The sequence below is a fragment of the Euphorbia lathyris genome, chromosome 3 (genome assembly GCF_963576675.1).
Source record: "Euphorbia lathyris chromosome 3, ddEupLath1.1, whole genome shotgun sequence".
In the NCBI taxonomy this organism is placed as follows: Eukaryota; Viridiplantae; Streptophyta; class Magnoliopsida; order Malpighiales; family Euphorbiaceae; genus Euphorbia; species Euphorbia lathyris.
The window spans coordinates 30,944,815-30,952,073 of NC_088912.1; positions in this window are offsets into that span (position 1 = coordinate 30,944,815).

Sequence of the window (7,259 nt, forward strand, 5' to 3'; positions counted from 1 at the left end):
TTCGTTTTACTTGTACAGGCCGAGTCAACTCCAATTAGATAGGTTAAGAGAAATCTGCATTTCAATCTTAAGCTATCACCTTGCAAGGATTTAGAGTCAAGTCTTCCACAAGCGATCCATGGACATATCTCCCATTTATCGGGAGTGATAAATGATCAATCCAATGTATAATTATCCTGCAATTACTTCCTGTGATACCCAACGTCTGCCGTTCACACCCCAGAGTCATCTTTGTTAAGGATCGTGTTACAACAGGATAAAAGCGTCACATTCCGTAATCCAGAATTACTAATTAACATTCCTTTGAGTCTGAGGATTACTTATACCTATTAATACCAATGAGATGAACATGTGACAAGGATGAATCTACCCATCCTGTTATCTCAAGTCGGGTCCCCAATCCTAATGAACTTCTTTTCATTGGATCCATGTAACTGTCCAGATATCTGTATATATGAAGCTTGTGAGATCAGCTTTCTGTCACGACAGAAGACATTGTTACATGCAAGTCTCAGCAGTGATATGTCAATCCTAAACATATTACTTGACTTGGGGTGGTTTTAAGTTTATTAGTTTATTATAAAGTTTCGTCTCACTTCATGCTTGTATGAACACTTTATAATCTCTTTAAACAAACTTACGGATTTCCTTTTATTAGACTTTATTTAGTTCTTAAAAGGGAATGCCTTTATATAGTTATGAAACCATATCTCATGAAAACAAATGATATAAAGAACACTTCATTTATATTAAGTTTGTATCCTAGAACAATTGTCTATAGGACACTAAAACCCCAACACTCAGTGCCAACATAAAAATCCCCGCCTCAAGTTTGGCCGATGGCGTGTAGGTCTTTAAAGGTCTAAGGGGAGTACGAGTCAAATGTAATAGTATTCCTCGATCTTGACTCGTGCTGTTCATCAAGGGACTTTCTATGCTCCTCCTCCTCCATCTCATGATGCTGGCAAAACGGGGGAGAAAGATCAAACGAAGCAAGCTGCTGGAACTCAGCAGAAAACAGGGGAGAAAGGTAAAGCTAAAATGCCAGCTGCCGGAACTCAGCAGAAGCCTGGTTCAACTTCTGCTGTCCCGAGCACTCACACTCAGCAACACCGAACTTCCTAAACCAAACCCAAGTCAAATCAAGTTCAAGCCAATATTAAGAAATAGAACTAGCAATAGTCTATAGTCCTTCCTTGCTTGTAACTTATATTTTATGGCATGTTCATGTTAAGCTGAGTAATATTATATATAAGCATCCTTTATCCAAACTGTGTTTATATATGTGATGCTTACTTGATGTGTTTTTATGCTGATCTGTCTCATTCAACTATCCATTGAACAACAATCAAACAAAGCGTGTAAACTAAAAAATTAAACAAGTTAATATACTCAGCACACTTCCAACTCTGATAACTATATTTGAAACTGAGTAATGACTAAATATTCCAAGCATTGACCTACTTCTGAAAACTGACCTTAGGCTCATCTGAATTAGATCTTGGAAGGTCTAGAATTGAACTAAGTCAGTAAAGGCATGCCTTAGTTTCACTCGATTAGATCTTAGAATGTTTAAAGTTGAATTAAGTCAATAGATGCAACCCTTACGGGGGAGTAATTTCAGAAGAATAAGAAAGGTTAACTATCATGGGAACCTCAACGCTGAGTTCCATAATTAAATACTTTTGCCAACATCAAAATGTGGGAGTTTGTTGAAACACCTTTCCACACGATTTTGATTTGACAAAATTATTTAAGTTAATCCCATGATTAAGACAATTAAATTTAAGTGCTTTGATTTAATTGTACTAATGAGTTTGTTCAATGTTGAGTAAGTTTACTAACAAGAACATGAACTAAGTGTTCAATAAAAAGAAAGACAGAATGAAGTCAGCATGAGCAAAGACACACAGCAGAAGCTGAGTAGAACGTAACTCAGCTTTGATAAAAGAAAAGTCTTCTTCAGAAATACGCTTGAAGGTCAAGCTGACCGAAGAAGCTGAGTAGAATGTAACTCAGCATAGATAAAGAAAAAGATTGAAGGCAAAGCCGAACAATCAAGCTGAGTATTCGTCAGGATAGCGCCAATGTTCCGTTGACTAAAAGACAAAGCCCGACACAGGTCTGCATCAATTCAGAAGTCTCAAAAATCTGCCTAGAGACTTTTCGAGACGCATGGATCAAGTGGCATTTGGCAAGAAGAAAAAACTGGCGCTAGAAGATGAACCTGGCGCAAGAAGACGAAACTGGCAAGCCTAACGCCTGCTAAAATCAGACCCTGTCAGCTGCGAACACGCGATATGCCACTTTTGATGAAGTTAAAATACTCTTTGCTCAGCTTCACACCGAGCAAATCAAGACCAATGAGCAAATGGTCTCCTATTCTTAATGCTCAGTGGAGCAAATTAGTGAGGTTGTTCGACTGTTGAACTTGAACAAACAAGAGATGGACACTGACGCCATAAAGCAAAATGAAATACTGTCTGTCACCAGACAAACTTTCAACCATGTACGTCACAGCAATATTCAGCGTCAATACTACGACACATCCTTACTGAAGACATTTCATCAAGTCGTTGCTGGTCTGTCCGAAGCACTTACCTGGATAGGTAAATCTCAAGCTTTCATAGTAAGCATGACCAACGCTGCTGAACTTAATATACCCACCGAGGTCTCAGATGATAGAGTTGCTATTTTTGATGGTGTCAATGAAAGCGCCGATAGACTTAAGGCGTTGTCCAACGAACTGTCCAGAGCCGTCTTAACCGACGCCTTTAGGATTCCTCCTCCCGATGCTGACAATACGGGGGAGAAAGAACAAGCTAGAACACAGCATGAGCATAGTCAGTCTAAGAAAAAGAAAAAGAAATAGAAATTAGGCTAGCTCAGTTATGCTAAGTTGTAGTCTCTATGTTTATGCTTATCTTTTGTTGTATACGCTGACTACTTCTAGTAATATCAATACTTGCATCTTTTTATCCAAAACCTGAGTTATGAATTATTATATACGATGCTGAGTATTAAGTTATTATGTATCTTCAATTACATCAACTATGTTTAATGCTCATAAAACTTGTTGATCGTACTCAATGATGATAACATGTTTGACATTGACTTGTATGTTTATAAAACATTGTCTTATAAGACTCATTGAACAACAAATTACTCAGCGCCCTCTGAATGCTATAACTTCCGCTTAAACACTGAGTAAAATAGAATATGTTCCATGAGCTGACCTATATCTGAAAACTGACCTTAGACTTACTCGATTAAACCTTCAAATGTTTAGAGTAAAACTAAGTCAGTAGCTCAACCCTGACGGGGGAGTTTGCTAAGTTATATTAGGTCAACTATCATGGGGGAGCTCAATACTGAGTTCTACGCTGAATAGTTTTGCCAACATCAAAATGGGGGAGTTTGTTGAAACACCTTTCCACATAATTTTGATTTGACAAAATTGTTTAAGTATAATTAAAAACATATTCTAAACACACTAAGTTTAAATGCTTTGATTTAGTCTACTAATGTGTTTGTTCAATGTTGAGTTAAATTGTTTATAAGACACAAAGATTAAAAGGCCCAAAGCCCAATACGGAAGTCAAAGCCCAAGTCAAACAGTTTAAGGCAACTCGGCCCGCGTATGTCAAAACGCTGTCGTTATGTACAAAAGGCAACTCAGCGGAAGAAGGATCTAGAAGACCTTCGTGGAACAACTTCGGGACGAAGCTGCTGAGTTGATTCGACAAAGAGTACAAGACAGCAGCTGGCTAAGAACAACTTCCAGACAAAGTGTTTCCACTTTGGGTAAAGTTCAGACGACACAGAATGCTGTCTAGTTGACCTTACCATAAATGAAGAGACATTCTGCCGAGCTGACCAAAAGCTGACCGAGGACAGAAGATACTTAAATCTGATTGGCTGAGAGCTCTGAGCAAGACAGGATGACAACGACTGGAAGCCGTTTCCCCCCAACGGTTATTTTGAAATTCGAAATGACCGATGCCTCAGACGTCTCTATAAATAGAGCCCTTCAGTTGCTTCATTCAACACAGAACTTGATCAAGCCATTACGCTGACCAAATCTCTACGCAAAGTTCTGCAAGAAAAAGCAAAGCAATCTTACACTAAATTTCATATCTTTTGTGTAAAAGTCTAGAGTGATTATTCAATCATCTAAGGTGTCTTAGCAATCATTGTTTAGGACAAACACTTATCATTTCTAGAGATTAGAAAGGAGAGTCTGAGTACTCGGTTATAGTACTCAGCGAGAGATTAGGATTGAGTAGAGGTATAGAGGGAGGTACTCTTGTTATACTCAGTTGCTAAGATTGTAAAAGGTTTGATGCTCTACCGTTAAAGAGCTCAGTAGAGAATTCGAAATCTCGGAACGTGTTCCGGGGACAGGACGTAGGCTTGGAGGCCGAACCTGGATAAATCTGCTGAGTAACACATTTCTAACCTTAAACTCCTTTATATATTTATTGCTTGCTTAAACAAAAACTGACCAAGTAAAGAGGTCAAGCTGAGTTTTGCGCATTAAATATCTGAGCTCAGGAATAGACTCTAAGTGTTATCTCCTGACTCAAGTAAAGAAACTAACCTAGTCACCAGTTGACTAAGCCAGTATCTTGCTATTCACTCAGCGCCGCTGTTAAAACCTTTTTCTCACGAAAAAGAAGTCTGCCCTAACTTAAAATTTTTTAAATAGTTCCTAACCCCCCCTTGGAACTATACTTGTAACGTTATAAGGGACCAACAAGTGGTATCAGAGCCTAAAAGCTCACTGTAAAAGGTTTAACAACCTTGAGCTGATCCCCACTATGGGCGAAAATAGTACTCGGTTTCTCCCAGGAAACCAAACAACTCAGATCTTACCTGAGGGGCTGTGCATTACTCGGCCTCCCCTATTCTTCGGGTCTAACTATACCTTCTGGAAGAATAGGATGAAAAATTTCATTCAGACTACAAATATGAGTGCCTGGCTATCCATAGTCCAAGGTCCATTTGTACCTGTCGAAGTTGTGGCTGGCCTAACAGTTGTTAAAGCTGAGGTCAAATGGACAGAGGATGATCTCAAGAAGCTACAAAATCATGCTTCGGCTATAAATATGCTTCACTGTGCGCTCGATGCTGCAGAATATAATAAAATCTCAGGTTGTGAGTCGGCGCAAGAGATCTGGAAGAAGCTGGAGGTCACCTATGAAGGAACCAATAAAGTAAAGGAGTCCAAGGTGAACCAGCAGATGAGACTGTACGAGCTGTTCGAAATGAACAATGATGAGGGAATATCTGACATGAATGCAAGGTTTACCAACATCATCAATGAGCTCAAGAGACTTGGGAAGATCTTCACTGAGGAAGAACAAGTCAAAAAGATACGCATGAGTCTTCCTAAAGACTGGCAAGCAAAGAAGACCGCTGTTGAGGAAGCTCAGGACTTAACCACCTACAAATATGACGAACTCATCGGCTCGCTGCTGACCCATGAGATATCAATGAAAAACTTCGAGGTGAAGGAAAAGTCTGAAGACAAGAAGCAGAAGTCTCTTGTCATGAAAGCTGACTCCACTGATGGGAGCTCAACAGATGATGAAGAGATGGCTATGTTCACAAGAAAGATGAAAAGGCTGTTCAGAAAGAATGACAAATATTCTAAGAAGCCCTACAGAAAGTTTGATAAGTATAAAGCTGAGTCCAGCGACAGCAAATACAAGAAAGACAACTCAAAGCCCATTACATGCTTTGAATGTCATCAAACTGGCCATATCAAGTCAAGCTGCCCCACGCTGAGGAAAGATAAGAAGAACGGCAAAAAGGCAATGGTGGCAACATGGAGCGACAATGATGAGTCTTCATCAACAGAAGCTGAGGCCACCGAGTCAGCAAAGATATGCTTCATGGCTGACGAACTTGCTGAGCCGTGCGTCTCTGAGCATGCTGACCCCTCCATTGCATCTGACGATGAGGAGCAATCAAATGAGGTAATATCACTTTCCCAGCTCGGAAACGAAATGGGTAATGCCCTGAGTGACCTCTATACACTTGTCAAAAAGTGTAATAAGAAAATTAGAGCACTCAGCAGGCGCTGTGACGAGGTTGAAGAGGTCAAGCTAAGTGACCTCAGATTCCTTCTTCAGGACAACTCAACTTTGCATGATAACATGGAGATCATACATAAGTCTATCTCTGAAGTCCAATCAGATTCAAAGAAACTGAGAAAGGACGTCACAAATATCCAGAACCAACTAAAGGTTCAAAACAAAAGGAATATTCCTCTGAATGCTCAGTACCGAAGTACTGGTCAGCAGAGATGGAATCCCCAGCGGAATGTCCAGTGTGAATTCTGTGGGAAGAAAGGACACACCACAAAGGTGTGCTGGCACGCTCAGCACTGGGGTGCTGACCAGTCAGTGAAAAATCCTAAACGGAAGGTCAGATGTGACTTCTGTGGAAAGAATGGCCATACTGTCCATGTATGCCGCCATAAAATAAAATATGATGCTTTACCTGTTGAACCTAACAAGCAAGGACCCAAAAAGAATTGGGTACCTAAAATTAACTAGTTACAATGCAGGTAAGCCTGAGGTGTGCTGAGAAGTCAAAGATGTGGTATATTGACAGCGCATGCTCAAGGCACATGACTGGTGATGAAACTCAGTTCATCACGTTTGAGCTTAAACAAGGAGGAAGCGTAAGTTTTGGAGACAACAAAAAGGGTAAGATAGTAGGGTCAGGAACCATCGGAGGTAATCCTACTATTGAGTCAGTCTCCCTAGTCAGCGGACTCAAATATAACTTACTCAGCGTAGCTCAACTATGTGACAATGGGAGAAAAGTTATATTTGATGCTACTGGATGTAAAATATACGAGGGAAAAACAAATGAGTTAATTTTAACTGCCCCTCGGATTGATAATGCCTTTATGCTAGACTTAGAGAAAAAGTTTTCACCTGGCTATGGCACAGGAGACTTGGTCATGTAAGCATGGACCTCCTGGCCAAATTAGCAAGAAAGCAATTGGTTGAGGGACTGCCTGAACATAGATTTGAAAAAGATCAATTATGCCACGCTTGCCAAGCTGGAAAATAAACCAAACAATCTTTTCATAGCAAAAACATTGTCTCAACTAAGCGACCGTTAGAATTACTACACTTGGATCTCTTCGGTCTAGTCCAGCCGCTGAGTCTGGGTGGAAGAAGATTTTCCTTGGTCACTGTAGATGACTTCTCTCGGTACACTTGGGTCATCTTGCTGAGTAG